Genomic DNA, 24,291 nt, shown 5'->3' with positions numbered 1-24,291 from the left:
CTTTACCCCCCAGTTCTTATGTAATATTCCAGCCCAAACTGGCTGGATGTAGTGTGTTTTCCATTCTTTGTGCTCTGAATCATCAGGTATCTAACCACTGCTTGAGGCAGTGTACTGGACTAGAGAGATGAATGGTCTGTTCCACTGTGGAAGTAAGAACAGTATTTTAATATGGTTTCATTTCCTTTAGTTTATTATTTTGTTATGTAGCACTAAGGGAGTGACAACTGGACTGCTATAGTTGCTCACGTGAACAGGTATAGAGGCAGGTTTGGATCTGAGGAAAACGCTGTCTTTTTTTGTCAGTCATGTGCTAGCAATGCAGAAGGTCTCTGTTTTTTAGGGCTGAGTAATGCCTACGCTTGTGTTCGTCCAGTGCACAAATCTGATTTTCACCCTCCAAAAGTGCCTGCCTCTAGTATCTTTTGGGAGAAGTACTGTTTTAAATAAATTATGTTTAAAAGGGAGCAAATTGTGCTCCCACATGCACAATCCCAGTCCAATGGAGAGGGTTCTTCTGTACAGGAAATGGGAGTACAGACTGCCCACAGATGGGATCATCGTGCTCTTTGTATTGTGGTGTTGTGTTCTAACAAGGGCTTCTGTTGCATCTTGTGGAAGTGAGTCCTCTATGATTTAGTGCAGAGGTTATGAATATACAGTAATACAACTGGCTATTCTTCCTTTCATTTCCATAAAGAAATGCAACACGTTCATAGATATACTGTCTTAATCCATGGTAACTGGAATGTTGTAGCACTTCTGATGGGATGAATGTTTCTACCTTAACAACTATATGTTACAAGGCATATCCCTTCAGGACAGAAATGTGCTACTGGACACAGTTTAATAACACCTTTCACTGTCATTGTCAATATCATGTATGGGTAAACAGAGCATTTCAGTCTCTTGGCATCTCAGTCTTGCTGCAAAGTCTTTTGAAATAAAGAAAACCCATTTGTGCTTGGGTCTGTAAGACAGGCTGTAGTTATTAATGCTTTACTTCTGTGTGATAGTCAGGATTTCCACGTTCCTCCTTCTCCACTCTCTAGGGAGAAGAGGTAATATAATCCTATAAATTAAACAGAGAAAGCAGGAGTCACGGATAGCCATGTCATCTTCAGCAAACACAGGAACCTTTACTCTAGAGAGTTTATTAACCACAGGAGCTGAGTCAATGAAAGCTAGTGAGAGGTTGAACTACCCATAAGGAACAGCTCTAGTATCCTACAGAGAAGCCCTGACTTTGCTGTTCAGAGTTTTCTGTGGGTATCTGTGGGACAAGCTGCCAATAGGTAGCAACGTAACTCCAGGGTTGATCTTCAATAACAGTAGTATGCAGCACGGCAGAGTGCAGACTCATGCCCTGAATTATCCTTGCTGATCTTAAGTAGACAAGTGACAAATCTGATAGCCAGAGGGGACAACAATGCCACTTGTTCAATGCTTGGATTGCATTGTCAGAACCAAGTTCTTTTTATCGTTTTTCATTATATATGAAAACACTTTATTTCCTTTGCTCGAAAGAATACTGCTTTGAGGCTGGGAATATTTTCTCGTTCCTTCATCTGCCAGATTCTTAGACCCATCTTTTAAGTATAAAGGTGGAAATCTCTTCAAAGAGACACCATTTTCTTCTGGAATTTATCTCAAGGCTTTTGGTCATAGTGATGATATGGGGATAGCTGCCATTAGAAAATTATCAGAGCAAACTTGATTTTAAGCCTTTTGAAGTTGATCAGATGATTTTTGATTTCAAAGAGCCCTGGCTCATGCCCAGAAGTGATGATGGTAGAGTAGAAAAGAGAAAGCATATGTATATGAAAAAGCTTATCCACACAGTCCCAAATGGTAAATTTGTTCTGCCAGTAAGTTGCACAGAAAAGAACCTTGGCTTTACATTTTGAAATAGTACGTGCATCTCCAAAAGTGGTACCAAGACATAACTGTTTACAAATGGAAATGATGGGGTATAAAAAAAAATAACAGTTGCTTATAATAGCAGCACATTTGTAGACTCCTTCAGAAAATGTTGAATAAGTTTTGAACTTCTTAAGAAAGTCTGACTGTAATCAGGCAAGGCTCACTCAAGGACTTTCAACATATGTCACTTCACCTTCAGGTCTCAGTTTCCTCATCTCTTAGATGGGACTACTGATACTTACAGGCTTATAGCCAAGCTCAGCTCCTAAATGAAAAAAAAGAGGTCTTATCAGTCCAAATTTATCATCACTTGCCTCAGCAGGATTATACCATGAGAGCATTTCACTCTTCAAGTACTGCTTAACATTAATGCTAATACTTCTGCCTCAGTTTTTGCTCTAGTGTCTCTTCTATGTAACACTGTAAGTGGCTTTCACAGCAGGTGAGACGTGTCATACTGCACCGTACCACAGAAATAATAGGAATAGAGATGCAAATAGGCAGAGCATAGCAGAGATCAAAGATCAGATGAATTTTCTGAGCTGGTATTCATCTAAGATAAGACACTTCTAGAAGGTATTTTGAAGTTAGGAGGGAAGCTGGCCCACATGGCTGGGAAAACATTCCAGCTGGAAGGGGTTAGTGCAAAACTGAAAGAGGATGTGGACAAGATGCTTGGAAGGGCTGTTTCACTCCTGGTTTAGTTAAATCTTCTCAAAGCCTGGACACTGCAGAGGGCTGTGGGCTGGGGGGGGCGGGGGGGGAGGGGGGGGGGAGCCGGGGAGAAAGTACCTCTTTGCCAGGCTTGATTTGAACACTGTTTAGGCACAGCTGAGAGACTGGAAAATACTGCTTTCCAAATGGGGACTTTCATGACAGATAGTTACATCCTGGGTGTGGATATAATATACCATGGATAGAAAAGTACAGGGATTGTCTTTTGCCAGGGATTTATACAACCACATCTGCAGTTCCCCACCATTTCCTCCCTCACCCCCCTTGGAGGGGTTTTCTATCCAAAAGTGTAAAAATTACAAATCCCCAAAAACTGCAATCTGGGCTCTACCTAAAGAAACTTTTAGATCGTTCATTCCATAAATATCTCTTAGAGGCTGTCTGACGTCAGAGGATTTGGAGAGAGAGGCTGGTCTGAAAGTGAAAACAGCAGCAGTTCTAGTCTCACTACAACAGCACTGCCAGCGAGAGGAGCAGCACAGGCATTTCTCTGTGTGGATTACAGGACTGCAGAACAGGGAGGAACCGCGCAGAGACACGGGCACTACAGTGTAAGTGCAGCTGCTGCAGCAAATCTTCTTGTGTTTTTGTTTTCAAGAACAAATCCCTGCAAGTACTGCTTGTCTTTCTTTTTTTTTTTTTTTTTTTTCTCCTCTGAAATACCCTGAAGTCAGCTTGGCAGCACACAGGATTCAGGTTTAGCTTGACTGCTTCTCTCAAAGGTATGCGGAGGGGCTGACTGCAGGCTTTTGCACTCTTCTGTACATGGATGGGGGTGACAGGGGGTAAGTGAAGTCTAAGGAGAGAGAGGAAAGGAAGGACCTATCTTTGGAAGACTGCAAAATTAACTGAAATTCAGCTCCTTCATGTTCTGGTAGCAGGACAGCAAAATCCCAAATAAGCCCTAGGCAAAACCCAACTTCCTTAGGCAACTCCACAGTGTAGGATTTCTTTTTTAACTCTTTAACCCCTTGTCATATTGTGCAGCAAGCAGTTCCTCTTTCCTTATGAGGACGACAGGCAATTTCTTGGCTCCCTGGCAATGAAGTCCTGGCTCAGTCAGGCTACTGACAATTACAGATCCTAACATGATTATGGGGTGTTGCTTGCTAAATCTGACAAATTTAGCACCTTGAGCCTACACTCGCTTGATACTAAGAGGTCTCCAAAGAATCCACTGCTTCTGCAGAGGAAAGAGGCATCTCACATCCAAAAACTAGCAGTAGCAGGGTCATGCATGAAGGAGGAAGCTACTTCAAGGAGAATCTCCCTGTGAAAAACCTGCATAGGCACTGCCAGAGACACATGGTACAAATCCCAAGGAAAGCTAGTGATTCTTAATTTTTTTTTTTTTTTAACCCCAGTAGTCCAGAGATTTCCAAGCCTACACCATAAGAAGGTGGTATTTTCGGTGGAGCACTCAGCTGTATTTATTTACAATTAAAATTCAGTGCTACGTTCATATAATTAACCTCACCTCCCCCACCTCACATCTGGATGGCCCTTCTTTATTTCCTGAGATGAGAGCAGTTCTGGGGACAGCTGTGGACACAGCTGCCTTCTTCATTGCCATCTTCTCTAATGAGACCCATGACAGAAACAGCTCATTTTCCCGGTGGGTGGAAGAGTTTGGTGCCTCCTGTGTGAAGCTGACATACTTAGCTAGCACCTGTAACTTTAGAAAGGTCTTTGCCAGTGAGAGGGTGGTAGGTCTGTGCAGTTGATGGAGGGAGAGATGATGCCCTTTAAACATAAACACAAAGCTGGGCTGAGAAGCAGGAGCTATGTGAATTGCACAATATAATGCACTGTGCTGTTAGTAATTGGCTTCAGCCAACAAGCAGTCACAAGAAAGGCTGTTGCGAGTCAGCGCTCCCTGGACTGAGTTGTTTTGGTAATGGAGTAAGTCTGCAAATACTTTTCCTCTTGAGGGTACAGAGTGGGTTGCTGAGGCAGGCTGAAGGGAGGAAAGGTGAAGATTGGAAGGAGGGAGTTTTGCAGGGATGTCTCCTGCAAAATGAAATTGAGCAAGTTGAGTTAGCTGTGCTGAATGCAACTGCAGGTTGTTGTAACCACTGTGCTGGCTAATGTGTTGGGGGTAGCCTTTACTGGGCAGATGTTCAAGGTCTAATCCTCACCAAGGGATGCCATGCCATGTAAAGCAAGCTAGGCTGAGCTGGAGAAAAAGCAACTGTACTGACTGCACATGTAAGGGAGCATGTGTTCTCAGAGTCAGATCCTGCAGGGATGTACTTTGAAAGTGAAGTCTCCAGACTTGGAAGGAATCGGTTTGGTATCTGGGCTGCTTCACCATGACATATCAGAATCCTTTTCCTGTCCCCCATTTATTTCTTACTAGATTTTGTTTCCAGTAGCCTAACAGCTCCTTTTCCAAGAAGCTGCTTTATTTTCTTAGCAACAGCCTAATCACATTGGCTGGCAATGTGGAAGAAAAAAAAAATCCTTAAGAAATGTGGTAACTTGTTAGAAACCTTTATGCCCCAATAAAAGCTTGAGAGCTGTCACAGCCAAGACAAGTGTCTGGGAGCCACAGACACTTTTACCTGGTTCAGCTGTTAGTCTGCCTGAAGTTCACTGGGCAATACAGAACTAATATATACAGAACTACTGAAAGCTGAGAGGGTGAGAAAAGGAACTAAGGAGGAGATAATTCCAGATTTGGGGTGTTTTAAGCTGACTGCTTCCTTTCTGTCTCACAATTTCTCCCTCTGCCCTCCAGCTCAGCATCCCACTAGTAAGCAACATTACCTGCAGGGGTTTGCAAGTCTGGAAGTTCCTTGTGGGCTGTTAGTCATGGTTCAGGGGGAAATTTGCACACGGAGTGGAAGGGTGGGAGGAGGAATGGGGAAGGAGCTTCTGATCTGGCAGGGGATAAATTTAGTGTCTCATGAGAATGCAAGGGTCATCACTCAGCATCCTTGAGTATGGATGAAGTTATATCAGTCAGGAAATCGCTAGTTCTTCTGCTGGTGGACACTGGCCCTGGAAGCAAGAGAAAGAAACACAATATAGACAGGGCAGACATCTTTTCAGTTTTGCTTTGTGAAACAGAAAGCAATTCCCTGTTGGAGCTTATGACAGTCACAGTGCAACTCTGAGGTTTTAAAAGTCTATATTATGTTACAAAGTGCAGTCTCATGGTTTCACAGAGCTGAGTAAGCAAATTCTCTGGATATCCTAGTGGCCTTACCACACTGTATCACTTGTCTGCTGCTATCACTGCTGTTTATTTAGTTGTGCTCTTTATGTGTAATGGAGATAATTCTGTTCATCCTGAGATCAGTCGCAAAAGTTTTTCTTACCAAGTCCAGACGTGGCATGCACTGACTGTATTTTATTGGCAGGGAGGTATGGCAAGAGTTGAACAGCATCTTGAAGGCATCTCCCAGATAGTTTGGTTTTGTTCCATCTGCCTTAGTTGATTTAACATTCCCACAAGGTCCAGCGGAATCCCAGAAACCCATCTAGTCCCTCCAGGCCAGCCTTCTGACCTAGTGATTGAGCAATCAGCAGACACCATTTCCTGACACTTAGGGGAAGGATGCGTGGGAGGCTTGAGTCTCAGTGCTTTAATTGCTGTGAATTTTCAAACCTGGGTCAGTCCTATGGAGATCTGACCCCCTCTCTCTTCCCTGCCCCTGCAGCCCCCAGGCAAGCACAGCATGATCCTAAATTAAAAGAAAGCTGACCACTCTGATTTTCATTGGATGAAAGAGTTTACGTCTATTTTCCTGTGCTTTTTGTTGTGTTGATGATTGACAGTGGTGTCTCTTACGGCTTTTCTGCTTTACCAGTTGTGTTCCCTAATATCACACTCCTTTGAACTGAAGCATCTGCAGAAAACTGGTAGTAGTAGGACTCAGTATATATACTAACATGCAGTAGATCTGATTCATTTCTCATCTTTCTGCAATTCCACTTAACAGTGGAGTTACTTCTGTTTGACACTACTCTGAGTCGTTATCAGGCTGAGGACTTGTTATCTTCCAAGCTCTGTGTAGGTATTAAATTTCACAATGCCATGTAAACTAGTTAAATGGGATTTATTGGGTTGGATTCTCAGCCAGTACAAATAGGTATGGGGGCTCCAGTGTAGCTATGACAAATGTATTCCAGCTGAGGATTTGGTCCAGTGTCTTCAGACTGTTAATGAGTGACCTGAGGCACAGACAGCGCAAGTCTGCTCTCATCTGTACTAGTGAAAGTCTTTGTAGCTCTGTTTTGTTCAAGAAACTTATTCCAGGCTTCAATTACAAGTAAGTTCAAGTAGCATCAGAATTTGGTCCAGAGAAACTGAGGCCCAAGTTGTGCAAAGTAACCTGTAATTTTGGCTCACTATATTTAGTGTTTTGTTAAGGCACCAAGACACTCAAAAATTGAGACAGCCAAAATTATAAGCTGCTTTTGAAATGCTGGCCAACTGACTTGGACAAATCTACACAGTGGATTTGATTCTTCTCACATACTTTTTACAGCAGTGTAACTCTCTGAAGGTCAGTGGAGCTACTGCTGTTTTATAGCAGTGGAAGTCACAGAGGAATGTGTCCCATGTTGCTGGAAGCTCCCATAAGCTTTGGTGTGTCAGTCCTGTACTCATATTCTGTTTTTCTTGACATGTCCAGGATGTACCTGGCTTTGACTTGCTGAGAACCATGTAGCCACATGCCCATGAACACATCACATGCTGAGCAGAGCTATTGGTAGTGCAGCCTCAAGCTTTCTTAGTGCTATGTGTTAAATCTGATGATGGTCTAAAAGGCTTTTCCCTCTCTTCAGTTTTGTGTCCGGTTTATACGTTTCCCAAAGTTCATGTTCCCTGTTAGATTTTTATTTTCAGTTTTCCACATGGCATTTCAACATCTGAGATTTTGGCTTCTCTGGTGAGCTCTATGGTGTCAGATAATGTCTTCTAGTAGTAGGAGTTGTCTAGACTTGGCACAACATGGAGTAACAGATCTGACCAGGAGAAGCTCGTGGGTTTTGGATTTAGTAGAAAAGTTATTCTGAGAGTATGGCAGGCTTACCCAGTGATAAGGTTTCTTTGGAGTTAGGAATTAGAGACACTTAAGGTGGAAAGAAGGAAGTAGGTAAGACAGGGAGGAGATCAGAGGGCTTGCTGGAATTCAGGGAGTGGGAGCTGGAGATCAGAAGGATGTATTTAGACTGTGTGAAAATGGAAATAGAGGTAACCTTGAGGAATTGAGAAAAACTTTGGCAGGAAGAGAGGAATAGGTCCCCTCTCTGAATAACAAGTGCTTGCACACTTCCCAGTTTTGCTGACTTCAAAGTAATAATCACTGAAGCTGATATTTCTGCTCATGAGATTTGAAGGTCTCATTTGTTTTTGCTGAAGAGTATTTTTCTATTTACTGTGTCCCAAGATGACTAAATTCAGGCAATGCATGTGCCAGCCCAGCTCTTCTTTGAATTGGGGATAAAGCTGATTTGTGAGACCCAATAACTATATTCTGTCTCCTTGGTATATTACTTTTTTTAAGAAGGCGTAAACAAGGACTCATTTTTACTGTTATGGCTTTTATTATTCAAGGCAGTGAACAAGCCTGATTTGGGGGGCTTTGTATTTTGTTTGCTGTTTGGAGGAGCAATGCTTCTAGCTGCTTAAACAATTGAATTAATGAGCCATGAAGTCTTAAGTGATGGAAATTTACACAGTGCCCTGTTCATCCTTGAAGAAAGTAGCCAGGTCCAATTTAACTTTTTAAGATCTGATCCGAAGATGTGTCCTCAGGGCATTTTCATAAATTAAATACACAAACACATACACACACACAAAAGGAAGAAGGAATGTTTCTGCCAAGGAACACAATCCAGGTTGGACTTCATTGTGAAGAAGTCATGCAAGGATACATTTCAAGGGTTTAATATCATGTGGCAAGATTCCCTTCTCCCAAGACAAAGCTGTGGGAAGAGATGAAAAATTTTGGAGGATGGGTCCACTGGTAGCTATTAAATGTGATAATCTGGCTGTATTCCCATCTCCAAGTCCTAAACAACTAAAAGGATTGAGCAGGGGTAGGATCAGACTATATATGGTATTTTTATATGCTTTCCCTAACCATCTGCAGCTGACCATTACTTGGAGACAGGGTACTGGTTTAGATGGACTTCTGATCTGACTCTATGTAGCCATTTTTATATTCCTGTGGTCTTTGAGAGAGAAAACACTGTGAAGATCCAATGATGTTTCAGCTGTTCTACGAGGGAGAAACAGTCATGTCTATAAGATGTAGGCTGAGGAAACTGACCAGGTACATCACAATCCTCCAGAAACTTATTCACATTTTAGAGTCCTTTAATGTCAGGAATGCACATGAAGAAACTGTACATTCATTTTTAGCACTGCCTGTGTCTTCTTGTCAGTGAAAAAAGTGACCAGCATCTCTCCTTGTACTCCAGTTTAAAAGTTCATTACAGTGGCAATTTTTTGCAGAAGGGATTTCATTTGCTAACCCCTGTCCAATTATTTTTAGAAATGTTTTGCATTTTCTTTTGCATTTAAATATTTCTCTAAAACTGAACATTTTGAACAGGCTTACTTGTCAATACTGTGATTGTTGCTGATATTTTCATAAATAACAAATATATTGGGTTCTTCCATTTTCCAGGAAAGCTCAGTGGTGTGGTTTTTTTTTTTTTTTAAAAAAAAAGGCTATGTTTGGGTATTTCAGGCTGGTCTTGAAAAATCATTAATCTCTTTGCACACTTTTGGTCCTGTACTGTCATCTGTTTTCTTTCAAATCTCCAGAAGGCTATGACAGAAATATGTGGGAATTTCATGTTGCTCTGCATCAGCCTGCCAATTCTGCTCCTTTCCTTGTCAGGTTGAAGGGAGCAACCTTTTCAAGAAGGAATGAAACTACTGTGGAGCTGTATAAGCATCCTTGCCTCTGCTGAGCTGGACATAGAAGTTTCCTGGACTCTTGTAGAGGTGTACCATGATTTCCCTCTAACATGAAGCTATTTTTTTCCCCAAGAATGTTACGACAGTCCAATCCTTCTGAAAGCATGTAGTCAATAAATCATCAGCCTACAACACAGCAAGTTCTGTACTTTCAAACCCTGAATGCTTATTAGCCACGTTGTTTCTCATGAGCTGGGGCAATCTCAATGGACTGTTCCAATTTAACCAATAGGAGTTAAATGATGATAATATTTTATTGTCTGCAATCATACCCTATGCAAATATGTGAAGATAAGTCATATATATATAGTTAGTTAAAGTTAGCAATTTATTCTTTGCATTCAGCGCTTTCCTTTGGAAAATTTCCAAGCACTTTACAAATATTAGTGGAGGTAACATTCTGGGAAACTGAGGCACAGCTTTCTCAGGTGCCTGCAACCTGATGGGAGTCTGTACTATCATATAAATACTCTCACTGCAGGTAGGTTAGAGACCCATTTATTAGCTATCTTTATGTCCTCTGAAGTGTTAGTTTAACAAAACCATAGCAATTAAACTAAAATATTATAACAACACTTTTATCATTATGTCACATTTAATCTCCTGCCTGGTAGACAAGCCATATATTCACCAAAATCATACTTCTCCCAGAATGCAACCTTACTGCAGAGTGGATATTTCTCCCCTTTCTTTCTCCCTCCCCCATGTCTGTGTTCTGGCTTCCCAGAGCCTCTAGTTATAATCCCCAGTTCTTCTTCTTACTCTCTACCTTTTTTTCGGGTTTTTGCCTACACTGAGGGTGTGAAACTTAGGTACTGCTGATAATGATTGTAAGAGATCTGTCCTAACTAGGTGGAATGGATTTATTTGTTAGATTAAACAGCATACATCTGTAGAGAAGGTTTGCCAGGGTATCATTCTTCCTTACAAATGTTGTCAGGAATGGGGCCATCCACTAGCGCAGACAGGCTTGGTTTTCTCACTGAGTCACTGACCATTAAGCTGGGATGCCTGGACTGTGAGTACCCTGCTTAAATCCATTTGGCAGAATCCTGACCCCCTCCAGGCAGGCGACCCCATCAGCATCTGCACAACAGATGAAAGAAAGCAAGATCTTGACCAAACATGTGGGGACTTCAGTCCTTTGCTACTTTTGCAGCCGTGTATACAGCGGGAACCAATTAAACTATGTTTCTAACAGCTGAATGCACAGAGAGACAGTTGGTTTTGTTCTCGCCTGTGCTCTGATCTGTCAGCATCCTCCTGCACTGTTATGCAAGGATAGAGTAATAACCATGCTAGGGCCCTGCCAATACGAACTGTCTTCCAACTGTGCCCTACTGAGATATGAACTTGCCCTCATTGCTTGTTTCATACTTTTACTGCCCTGTGGGTCAGGCATCCCAATGAGTGAATCTCTCTGGCTTGGCTGTAGAGGCCCTGAAATGTGTTGCCAATGACAGAAGTACAAAGCTTGACCTTAGCCTTTCATCGTCAGCAGGATTCAGGCAGTCTGTGTGAATGTTACAAAGTCTTTGGCACTCACCATTACTAAGTTATAGGGAGAAAAACAGATGCATTTTCTGACTAGGTGAAATTTTCCTTGGGGGACCCATGAATTGTTTTCCAGCTGTGCCTGGGCTTATCTAGAATAGCTTCATGTACCTGCTGGGGGACATGTGTTAAGCTATAAAAGTCCTACTGTGCCCTTCATGACACATTTTATGTTTAAACAGAGGCAAAGTTTAGCAAGCAACTCCTCATTGCCTCATCTTCTGCTTACTTACAGTGGCGATGTTTAGTGTGTTCACATCCATCGGGACATCTCCAGAGGCCTATACTCTCTGATTTACACATCTGTTAGTGTAGCTAAGCTACTGTGAAATGGGAGCCTTATCTAAAAAAATACTGTAAGTACAGCCTACAGTTGACCTAACATAATATATTAACATTTTCATACAGTATCACTGTACTTTTAATAAAAAGTCATTTAAGAATGTTGCCTCATCAGGCTTCAGAGTCAATTTTTCAATTACCAGCCTCAATTTTTGCAAGATACATCAACATACAATTCAGGTTACATACACATCAATATTTTCTTTTTTCTCACTTTGACATAAAAAATATTATCTGTAGCTCTATGTATTTTTATCCACAGATCATGAATGTTCAAGTAAGAGTGAACTAAATGGTGATCTCTAGAATCAGATATCAGAGGTCAGGGAGATGATATTATACCTCTGTACAATGAAATACCTAATTTGTCATTGTCAATAGCTTTAAACTAAGAGTGAAAATGGCTGCCTCACTTCAGACTGAAAAACTTATCTAATTCTTCTTCCCACTGGTCACTTGAAAAGTCTTATGTTAAAATGTGACAGCACTGGAATAAGTGTGATGTAGAGTCTGCTGGACTACGTGTCTATTATGCAGTTGTCTGTGATTGTAGGAAACAGGACTTGATGACTTTGTAGTCCTATACTCCCATGAATGCACATGACAGAACCCAACTGACCACCCTACAGGCTCTGGTGACATGTGGGAGTGCAGCAAATTAAAATGGAAGCAGATGGCGAAAAAGTCCCCTCTCTTTTGCCTTGTCTTTTCTTTCAGGGATGTTGCCTTAAGTCTTTGATCCAAATAGCCTGCTGAGGAAATATGTCTCTGAGCTATGATGAAACAACACTAGAACGCTGTGTTCAATTCTGATACTCAATACTAAGTGGTTATACAGTGATGGGGAGAGATAGGCAACCTTCATTTTTCCTTTGAGCACTCATTAGTCATGGTCTCTTGGGATTCTTTAGCTATTTCAGGAAAAAACTTAATTCACAAAGAAGCTAGAGGGAGATGGGCAGTTTGTTGCCAGACTGGAGGGCAACGCCTCCAGAGAAATGGGAAATACTCTTTGACTTCCGTTAGGAATTCTCCCATTGTTAATCTTGGGCTTGCTTCTGCTGGCTGGCCACTGCCATTAACTGCCATTAACTGTTTGCATAACTTGGGGTATGTGCTTTACAGTGTGATATCTATCTATCTATCTATCTATCTATCTATCTATCCATCCATCCATCTATCTGCCTGCCAACCTACCTGTGTACCTGTTTGTTTGCTTGTAATGGAATAGCCCAGGATGCATGGATGTGTAAGCTTCATTTTCTAGGTTTCCTGTTTAGACTATGTGACCCTAAGTCCATGAGGTGTCTAGGTTTCTATATTTGTTGCATTTGGACTTTTAAAGCTGAAGTTCTCACCAACATTTTGGAGGCTTGTTAGAAACAAGCCAGATGTTGCCATTTTATATGGATCATGCACTTGTGATGTTAACAAGGTGGGGAATAATGGGCCCTGTAGACACGGTGAAGCTCCCTGAGAAATTCACTCATGGGTGTCACAAAAGCAGTTTTCCCAGTTCTGTGATACTTAGAAGCAGTCTAAAAAGTCTCTGTGTAGAGTAAGATGCCATTCTGGATTTGTTTAGTACCTCTGGACTTAAGTTATATTCTGGAGTGTCCCATGAACTTCAGGGTCACAACGAATGTTGCACTGGTCCTAGGCAAATGCACCCAGTCTTGAGTTTGTTCAGCAGTCATTGTGCGTGGTTCTTTAAACACTGAGCTCACTTCTACATATTCACTGGGCAGACACATAGTAATCACTGCATTATATTAGCGTCTATATATCTGACACACCCAGTGATTTGTTTGCAGACATTCCCACACCCTCAGAGTTGCCACTTCTTAGTTTGGGTCATTTTTACCATGGCTGTGTCAGATGTCATTTTCCCTCCAGATATTTTTGGGTGTAGCTGATTGCAGCAGGGAGAGAGGACAACCCAAGTCTGCCTTTTGCAGCTCACCTGAGTCGCATCATTAGAGAGCATTAAAACATTCAGGCAGTTGGACTAGGTTATCATTGTAGGTCCCTTTCAACTGAACTATTCTATTCTATTCTATTCTATTCTATTCTATTCTATTCTATTCTATTCTATTCTATTCTATTCTATTCTATTCTATTCTATTCTATTCTATTCTATTCCTATTCCTATTCTATTGGTTTAGTTTCATTTCGTTTCGTTTCTGTTTATGGGTGATTTTTTGTTTGGTTTGGTTTGCCTTTTTTTTTACTATCTACCTCCTATCCATATGGTTACAGTTCTTTCTTTTCACCCTCCTTTCTTTACCCACCAGAGGAATATGATAGTCTTGAGAATCTAATATGGGCCTTACCACACTGAACCATTGGGTCAACACAGGCCATTCATTGTATTTTTGACATTTTGTATCAGTAGGAGCATTTTGTTATATTTCATTGGGCCTGTCTGATGTACTGAAAAGTCTGTGTGGTTATGTTTATTAGTATTTTATTATTTTTTTGCCTTGATTAAACTGTGTCAGCTATTGGAGGTCCTCTGCTGTAAAATGAGTCAGAGCTGACTAAGTGGCCCCATGTCCTGCCTGCTTTGCTAATTGTGCTGAGCCAAGTAGTATCTATTGGATATGCAAGCATGGAACGCAAGGAAGGGTTTTGTTAACTCAGGCAAACAAATGAGTTGTAGATGGGAGCTATGTTGCTGGTTTCACCAATAATTACAGGCTGCAGACTTTACAGGTTCCAAAAGCTAAGCAACCTCCACCTTGCTTAATACTTGGATAAGATACCAAAGTTTATATGAAGAAGTGCTGATCATTTAGAGGGATGTATCAATTTTGATTTTGGTTCAAGACAGAAATCTGAGGAATTTGGTATTATAGGATATCAGAGTTTCTTGCCTGTGTTCCACAGTGTTTCTCAGCGCTAAACTAGTCACCTTTGAGGAAAGGATGCAAGAGTTTAGACTATTAGGAAACATAACTTACAGAATAAAATAAAGATTTTGCTCAGTACTTTACCTGGTTCAGGAAAATGTATAGTTCTCTTATTAAGTGTACTAAGAATGGGACACAGTCTAATATAGCTGTCTGATTTCTGTTTCTCTTTGTCTTCTGGCTGCTTGTTTCTGGCTTCACAAAGACCCTTAATAAACTGTCCTCTTCCAAAAAATGTTAATATAGATGGTCCCTTGGACTCCACCCCTCTGTGTGTGAGTTGTGTTACACTGGGCCAACTACAGGACCACATTTACAAAATGCTTCAGTTTTTGTGTTCAAAATTTACACAATTTATGATGTGACCCAAAACACCTCTACCTTAGCAGACATTGGCTTTGACCTGTAGGGCTTGTTTTTTCAGAATTGTTGAGCATCCACATCACCAGTTGACTTCAAAAGGAGTTGTGGGTGCAAAGACAATCAGACACTTGCCCAAGGTCGCGGTGACAGTCAGGATCAGAGCTCCAAAGAGCAGTTCCTGGCTTCAAGTAAATAATCACCCATGACAAACTTGTAGAAACTTCTGAGCTGTGCAGGGATTCTGTGTAACTGCACCTCCAGAAATGAGTCTTGTCTTTCTTAATAAGATTTAAACAGCTAAATTTTCGTAATAATAACAGTTATCACCACCTGTGCAGTGACAGTAATCACCAGCTGAGTAGGAACTATTGTCCACTGCTGAAGTAATCTCTTCCATTGTAATGATTGTTTTTAAAATATCATGGCTTGGGAATTGCTTGGAACATCCCTTCTGTGTTGGCTAGGAACTGACCTACCTGGTTGCAGAGTACAAGGCAGTGCTTCTTGGTTCTCTTTCCTGAGGACTTACCGTGATTGGCTTTGCTCCAAAGAGGTGGGTGAACAATGCAGAAAACCCTGCTTTTTCATATCCACTACAGTAAGTTTAAGGTTGCCTGGAAACCTCAGCAGCTATAGAAAGCAGCATGTTGGAGTGGCACCACAGACTCATCCTTCCTTATAGTGTCAGCTAAATTGACTAGGGAGTTCTGGCTTCACCTTTTCACAAACCCAGTAATTTCCCTGAGCTCTCATTAGCACACTCCAGTGATCAGGGTGCACCATGCTGTGCAAAACCTCCACATATTTCAGGAATAAAGTAATCTAGGTTTTTGTCTGAGGTCTAAGCATGATTTGACTAATGGTGATTTAGAGCTGAAATAAAAGCAAGGCTGGAGAAGTGGGCTAAACATTTTTCTCATTTAGCTGAGTTGTCTAAACAGTGGGGACTAAGATGAGCTTATGCAGAGCCTTCTAACATTGACTCTGAGTCAGGCATTATTATCCCTCTTTTAGAGAGTACAGTCAGAAACATGAATTGGCTTGCCCGTGCCCACACAGAAATGCACAGCTAGTGTCAGCATTACAACTTGGTTACTCAGAAGCACACAGATGTGCAACACGTATCGCGCTTCTTCCCACCCCTACTTGCTGTAAAGATTTCTTGCAAGGGATCAGATGCATACTCTTTGTTCTCTTGCTGTCTTTTGTGAGTATGGTTGTTCTCTTTTGGTGTAATTTTCTTTTTATATTAAAAGTCTTCATGAGTAAAGTAATGCTTTTCAACACGTACAGTTTCACGATCACTGTAAAATTACAGTTCTTTGAGTCTGAAGAAGTTTGTGCCTGTAGAGCTTTCGGTTGTTGGCTGTCCTGGGTAAACCAGTACACACTGGTGGAAAGAGAGAGATGACTTATGAAGATTTCCAGAAGTGGCTGAAGGAAATTTTCCTAGCCATAGCAAAGCACAACACTGAAAATGAGAGAACAACCAATTTAAATGAAACCAGTAAGTTCTAAAGGTTTAGAAAACTTCAGGTTGATGCTGAGGTTGAGACTTAGGTTTCCTGTCTGTTGACAATTTATGAATGCCTTTGCTTCTCCCTAGATGTCGGGCATAACCGTTTCTGTCAACTTCCCTGCGGCCCGGAGCAGAATCTGCAGGCCCTTTCCTTTAAAGCCTTGGAATTTACATAACCCTGCAATTGTAGCAATGCAAAATGTGGCTCTGGTTACAATAACAAGGGTTTAGGGAACGCAGGGAGAGATTGCAGCGGCAAAGGCATAAAAGCAAAACAAAACAAAACCCTACATGCTGTTTTAATTTTCAGCAGCCACGTGAGAACTGTCCTCCAGTTCCTGGCTATAAATAAATCTCTGCCGTCATAGGAAGACAAAAAACAAAACAGTTCACATTCCTCCCAAATTTTCTTAAGGTTATAAAAAATAAAGAAAAGGTAAATATTTCAAAAGCAGAGTGTGTCTTTGCTGAGGAATGTTAAATTATTACTCAAGGGGGTTGATATTTGCATCAAGTGAAGAAATTTGGCATTAAACCTCTCTTTCCCTGCTCCATCTCCACCAGCTCTTTTGAGAAAACCACTTAGGACTGCATATGGATAATGTGCCAGGCAATGCTTCTTAAAGCCCCAGGGGTTCGCTGCCCTTGTGTCAGCTGAGGCAGGAACTTTCTATGAGATGAATGAGGACTACACAGAAGCATGCATGCCTGTTGCTTCTTGTCAGATGTTACATCCCAGTTCTGTTACATGTTGTGTTGGGAAGACAGGGACTTGGTGCCAGGGTTTGTCCACTTTCCCAGTAACTTGGGGTAGGGATTGTAACTTGCTCTTTTGAAGAGAAGCAGAAGTAATGGGAATGCTCTTCATGCCTTTTTCTCGAGCTTTGAGCTGTCATTTATCAGACACAACTTGGAGAGGCTGGATAGAAGGCTGTGTAAGGTATTAAACATATGGGTTAGAATTGTGAGGAGTTTCATTGCATTGGCTCTCCTACCAGAAAAAACCCAAACTCATCACTTGCACATAAGTGATGAAATAGAGATTATCTAGGTCTACAGCACATCTGCTTTCCAGAAACCGTACCAATAGCAAAAGCTGAAAAAGGAAGCTTTCTGGAATATTACTTGTATTCCTGGAACCGCTTTTGGGAGTAGATTTGGCATCTAAAGACAAATTCTTTGCTGTAGCAAATGGGAAGGGAATAGTGTCAAGGTTCTATTGGCATTGAAGCAGAAGAAAATGGAAGACCAGCTTAATGATTCAGATGTGGCAAAAAAAACCCATTCTTAATTTAAGTTTTTTATGTTCTTATGACTGGTCTTGTATGTGGAAAATTGTTGAAGCTAGTGAAGACTACTCAAAGAGTTGCTCTTGAATGAAAAACTAGGTTTAATGAGGACAGAAGATCAAGTCCATAGCAATAGCTTTTTCTGAACTGTTTTCCTTTTTTCTAATCCCAAAAGATAAGTGTTGTGAAATAAATTTATCTTGCAAACTTTTGGGCATTGTTAAGGTTAGAAGCTTCAAAAGGTTATCCACTGTCACTGTTTCTTCTGTCATGTGCTGTTTTTATGAAGGCTCAGATACCAGGTCTCCAGAATTCCTGGTATGTGTGAGATTTGGACATTTCAGGGAGTGACCTCTCCAATCAGATCTGCAGTGTTATTTCATCTTTTTTATGAACAAACCTTGCTGTACCTATTGCCTAACCTGAACTGAGCTGAACAGTATCAGTATCTTCTCCCTCTGCCATCAGGAAGATGGGGTGCTGTGGCACTCACAGTGCCGGGAACAACAGAGGCCTCTGACTTCAAGAACAAACAGTCAGAAACTGGTGCAAATGTTTTAATAAGAAAGGAAAGTCAAGTCAGAGAAACACAGAAAACGTAGTACAAGAGTACTACTATGTACACAGCAGGTAGCATGTATTTCTCTCTACACGACAAGGCCTACCTGAAGGCAACAAAAAATATTCACTATTGGCCCCATTTGACTCACCCGGAAATTAAGCAAGAGGAAAAACTAGGTTGCAACGTGAAAAGGCCAGGCACTAGGTTTCCTTACTTTTCAGGACTACAGTCAAAGTGAACGCATGTGCTGTTGACAAAAGGCACTGTGCAATGCAGTACCATTGTTTTCACTACCCCATTTTACTGCACAGTCTTCCCTTTCAATGTCACTTCTAGAATCATAACTTCTCAAATTCACTGCACAATTCAGCTGGGGACAAATAATAACACACTTCCCAAGGCAAACTCTTCTTGCCCTTTCGAAAAATTAGCTCCATGCAATTTTTTCAGCAGCATCAAAGAGTTAAGAGGAGAAGTGGGTAGAGAATCTTGACATCAGTCTCCCTCCTCTTTACATTAAATCTAGCCTCCTCCTACAGAGCTTCAGTCTCAAATGAAATGTCTCATTATGGATTGAGTAGCTCAAGACAAAAGAAAATTGGTGTATTTTTCCAGCTATCCGGATTAATTAGTAGAAATACCAGTGGCTGTACCACTGGCTGAAAATGAAGAATGGGTTTTATAGACCTGTAAGACAAAGAAAGTGAGTGAATGAATGAATGAATACAGCTGTAAGGTGCTATAAAGTTTTTATTTCTGTGTGTTTCGGATGACCACATGATTCATAAGTGGTTGAGCCATGAGTGAGTGACTCAGCTCATGCCAGTAAAAAAGCCACATACCTACTTGGTATCATCAAATACTTTTATTTCTGCCACTTTACTTTGTTGATTCCTCTATTTATTCATGTTTGCCTTCATTTTCCCTCTTTTAGAGGACATCAGCTATTGTGGAAACGCTGTCACTAGTCAGGACAGGGTTTAGTTATGTGACCACACGTTGACGTGGCTAAAATGTTCACAGAAAGCTTTTGAAAAATGTACGAGGATCACTTCATTGCGTAGTGAGATGCTGCGGCACTGACAGATGCAGACGTGAATGTGGAATCAAGCAGCCAGTGCTCCATAGCAAAAATAGTGCTATAGAAATAAGTAGGCCTGCTTGATAAGTAAGATTATAGTTATTACAAGTGGCTAAACAGAGATTTGGTCACATGTTCAAATTCAGATTCAGCTGATCAAAATGAAAAATTGTTACAGTTCCGAGTGTCGTAGGGTAAGCTACCTTACGTTTAAGACTCAGGGATGAAAAGATGTAATGTCATGTGAATTGCATAACTAAGGATAGGTCTTTAGGGAATATAAGGACAGACTGAATCATGAAGTAGAGAATGAATGGAGATAACCTTTATCAGAGAGACCTAGGGTAACCAGGCTCCGTGTGTGGAGATACTCAAAACCTGACTGGATGGGGCCCCAGGCAACCTGCTCTACTTGACCCTTCTTTGAGTGGCGAGATTGGAGAGCTCTCTTCCAACCTCAACTGTTCTGTGCTCTGTGATACTTTAATCTGCTTTTTTCTCATAAACGAGTCAAAGCAGCTCAAGAACTCTGATCACAGCTGGAACTTACTATTTTGGCCCAAGTATTATTTGGGATGTGCTGTCCCACTTCTCTTAAAATAAGTTATGCTAGAGCAAAAATCAGGAATTGTGGTGAAAGATTTGGAGGGGGAGTGGTAGACTTGCTTCCTGTGCTATATATAATTTAAGACTGGGTAGAGGACTTCACTCTCTAATGTTTCTAATGTGGTGTCTTTCCCTAGTATCAAATTCTTACCAAAAAAAAAAAAAAAAAGGGGGCAAAAAATAGACTCCCGAATTTGCCCAGTGTCGATAGACCTGTGTTAATCTTGTTACTTCTGTGGAAAATGGGGTTAATGAAGGGAAAACAAGGCCTTGTGTTTCTGTTATCCCCCAAAGAGTACAGTTTCTATGAATAATCTTAAGGCACCCATGGAGGAATTGACAATCTTAATTATGTTTCTCTTAAACCAGCTTAGTTAAATGCCATGGGAAGCAAACAAGGAAAAGGTCGCTTTAATGGTATTTCCTAAAACGATAGTACAGCAGCATTTGTGGAATGTCCTGGAGCACAATCATTTGGCTTTAATAAAAAATAATGAAAAAACCCCAACAACAAGTAAATTAGCTGAATGATAAAAGTAAATAATTCATAACAGATTTCCTCCTAAATCCTGGAAGTCATCTGTCTAGAGCAGCTGATACAAAGAAGCCAGAGCCAATAGTTCTATGTCAGCTGAAAACCATCTTTGTATTAATCTTTGTGTTAATCTGCAGAAAAATTAGTTTCTTTTTCTCTATCAGTGATCACTTATGATCCCCATACTCAAAGTTAATGTTTAGAGTAACCAATCAACAACGCACATGCAATCGGTGTTAAAGATATAATGGTACATGTGAAATACTCATATTGGGTTTGATTCAACAGTCTATTAAGAGCACTGTTAAGTGCTTCAGCAAAGAAGCCTTTAAGTGTTTTCTTGCCTTTACATGCCCAAATAGTACCTACTACCTGCATCTTCTCTTGCTTAGCGACAAGCATGTGCTTCATATCATTCTAGTTTAAGACAAAGTGATTTCATCAAAACACTGAAGACCAGCCCTGTCCTGAAGATAATGGAGACCATACAGGAAGCTCTGTACGTATTTCTTCTGTAATTTCTTTTGAAAGTGACAAAACATTGGAGATATGTTTTACATTGATAGAAAGTTAAAAGGAACTGTTTGTTTGCAATTGTTTTTCCAGAAGACCATCTCTACAGTCAAAACAGCTGTACTAAGTCATCTGAAGGTGGGCTCTTCCTACGTGGTGAGGACCTGAACTGGACACAGAAACCTACAGAGAGAGAGAGAAGAGCATACCAGAAACTACATAGATCATCCAGGTTAGTTCTGATTTGCATGTGGGGAATGGGAGAGGAACAGAATACCAGGGAACAGGATTTAGGTATCACTTTAGTTCTCTTAAACTTGTGTAATGTTACCTACCCACACTAGGCAAGAGGAATCTTCCACCTATTGCAAGGTGGTTTTCAACTTCAGAGCAAGGTTACAGCAAACAGGGCCTCACTGTCCCCAGTTACAGACAAATGAGGTGTGTTTAGAAGCAACATATATCCTAACAGCATAAAAATTGTAACCTCCTACCCCATCTGTTCTCTTTACCCCATCACCATTTCAACAGAACAGAACTTGTATCCAGGCTGTGCTACAAGTGTTAGTCACGCTGTTACTCAGTCTGAGGGCCAGCATATTAACTTGGTTTTGATTATAATTAGTCTAAACTGGAGGCATTTCTTGTAAGTTAGTAAATATGCTTATTGGAAATGGTAGTTTAGTAATGTTCTTGATTTTATGCTCCTTTTTTCTTCTTTCTTTCTTTCTTCTGTCCTTCATTCTTCTAGAGCAGCCACCAATTAGAAGAAAACTGAGTGTCAGTGTCTTCCTCCTTGGTGCAATTTAGAATCCTTCAGGCTTTAGTCTATTAAGATGAGCTCGTGCATTCAATTTGTGCATGAAGTATAATTACACCTAATGTCTCATCATTTTCAGTGTCCTTTCTATTTCTCTTGTAGTGCTTGCAGCAATCACAGAGACAAAATAGCGTGAAACCTTTTCTTTCCATGGTATTTCTACTTTATGGGATCCAAAATGCTGCGAAGTCACGTGACCCAGTGCCTTACTGTTACGCACTCTGCATCAGTATTTACATGAGTGCAGTGTGAGTGTAAAGTGTGGCTGAGTTAAGATGGTGCATGCTTTACACTGACGTAAATGAGTACACCAAGCATCAGGGCAGTGGTGAATCAGTTGTTGGGGCTCAAGCTCAGTCCTACTTCTGCTGAACTGAGCAGTAAGTTTCCTGTAGTTGTCTCTGTAGGCACGATCATTCCCTCTGTCAGTATTCTAAATAGTTACCACAGCAGTTAGAACCTCACAGACAGTCAGTACGAAAAATACAAATGCTAAACTTCAGATTCTGTTATGTGAAACAAAGTATGATGTTTTGCTCACAGCTCCAGTTCTCTAGCTGTGTATGAATGTGTATGCAAGAGGAACACATTTACTCCCCATAATTTTAAAACATTTCCATTTTTCCATCTTTGAAGTCTTCTGGAAAACTAACTAGTTCATTCTTGATTAGCTACATCCCTCAAGGTGGCCAGTTTCTTTGGCACGTGCAGTGGTTCAGGAGCAAACAATGATTTTAGGAGCCCAGTCTCTGTGCGTGAACATCTTGCATAGAATCAGGGCCCCTACCCAGTTAAATATGTGCTGCTCTCTTGGCATACGCCAAGTCTCCTCCTGGCTTAGACTACCACGATGGAATGAAACCTTGCAGAATCTGGGTGTGTCCCTCTTCATATCCCAGTCAACTGCTTCACAGAGAGCGCAATGTATTTTTTGTCCCCAGAGCAACTCAATCTTTCTGGTGATCACACATGTGCTACTTAGCACCCCACTGGAGCATAGGTGCTCTGCATTCCCAGTGAACTGAACCGTCTCGTCAAGTACAACAAAGATGGCTTACACCTCTCTTCTCCCCTGTCCTCACCCTCACAGTCAAGCAGATTTCCAAGAGAGCAATTCAGCATCCTTTGCTTAGAAGTAAGGAGAGCCACCTTTCCATAGGAACTTTGTCCCATTTCCAGGACTCATAAGCATACAGGAATTCCTGGAAAGAAAGCCAAGTATTCTCCAGGAAAGTGTGTGTCACAAAATAGGACAGATTCTATGTGATGGAAGTTATGCCTAAGAAAAATCAGGGTGGGTTAATAGTGGTGCAATGGCTAAATGTCATTTGCAATTAATTGCTATAATAAGGTCAGCTGCCTCCCTAATTGACTTCAGCTTCTTACTAAGGGATCTGTGCTGCTAATTAGTTTGCATGTAAACTTCAGAGGACATGAATAATCGGAGTTTAGCAAGCCACACCAACCGTAACTAATCCTTCTAGCTCTTCTGCAAAGAATACACAGTAAGCAAATATTGTCCCCTGCCCAGCACCACAGATGGAGGCAGGGCTTGTTGCTCCAGCTATTTTTTTCCACTGAGATGCTACAGAGCACTCAGAAGCATTCAGAACTGACAACCTTGAAGTCACTTTCAAAGGAAGTGAGTTTCCTATGTAAAACAGGAGCAGTGTGATAGCTCTCCAGTGTGATAGTCACCAGTACTGTAAGGAAGAGGATATTTAGCTGGAGCTCCCTGCCTGCTAAACAGCTGTTTCAGGATCCATGAGTAGCCACGTATCATTTACAAAACCTCAAGGCTGCTCTAAGTTGGCATCAGAGTCTTAACGTACCTTGATCAGCTTATAGACCACAGAGTCACGAGGGCAGTTTAAAAACTGCCATTAATTCTTCACTCTAGTTTTGTGCTAACTGGAAGTCAACCAGAGTAAAAGATCTCGCCAGGACTCTGTATCAGAATAAGAAGTGGAAATAACCTTCCCCTTTTTGCCTTTGCTTTTCCTTAATCCTTTGTATAGACATTGCTTTGATTTTTCTGGAAGTCATGGAGTTCTGTGTGCTCATAGCTAGATACTGACTTTATTTCTGACTGCATTAATGCCCTATTCTAGGTTGGAACAAGACATGTTGATCTAGATAATTGCTAAATAAATGACGGTCAATACAACATCAGGCATTTCCCAAACACTTCCTAAACTTAAAAAAGCTCACGTGCCCCTCCCCACCATGCAGCTAAACAAATCCATGCACATAAATTGGGGGAATAAAAGGAAAAAACCCCAGACCGTTCAGAGCCCAAACTAATTTTAAAATTGTTATTAGTGAAAGCCTATGTTGCAGTGCAGCCCAAGGTGGTCTCTGGATTTTTTTTAAAAAGGCAAAAAACCCTTTCAAATGGAAAATGTTGAGGAATGTTATTATACAGGCTTTTGTTGGAACAGCTGCCTAGGGACAAGCTCACTGCACCCCTCCTTAGTTCAGATATTTAGTAGATCTAGCCAACAATATGTGGTTGGTAATGTTTGTGATGCAGATCACCTGTCTCCATACCGCACCTTTCTGTAAAGGGACCATTTGCCAGAACATAGATTTTC

General features: G+C 41.1%; 1 protein-coding gene across 3 annotated transcripts in view; it reads left to right on the top strand.

Moving 5' to 3' along the window:
* The window catches only part of DAAM2 (dishevelled associated activator of morphogenesis 2), a 236,526-nt gene that overhangs the window by 27,128 nt on the left and 185,107 nt on the right, over positions 1-24,291 (top strand). For 2 of the 3 annotated variants that reach the window (XM_074818122.1, XM_074818117.1), the window contains exons 1-2: positions 3,127-3,209; positions 20,971-21,109. The gene's annotated coding sequence lies outside the window, so the exon portion shown is untranslated. Of the gene's footprint in view, positions 1-3,126; positions 3,210-20,970; positions 21,110-24,291 lie in introns of those variants that run through there. The other variant, XM_074818119.1, reaches the window with a different exon arrangement.

This window comes from Strix aluco, chromosome 3, assembly GCF_031877795.1.
Source record: "Strix aluco isolate bStrAlu1 chromosome 3, bStrAlu1.hap1, whole genome shotgun sequence".
Lineage (NCBI taxonomy): Eukaryota > Metazoa > Chordata > Aves > Strigiformes > Strigidae > Strix > Strix aluco.
The sequence above is the reverse complement of the archived record's forward strand: the minus strand, read 5'-3'. Positions and strand labels throughout refer to the sequence as shown.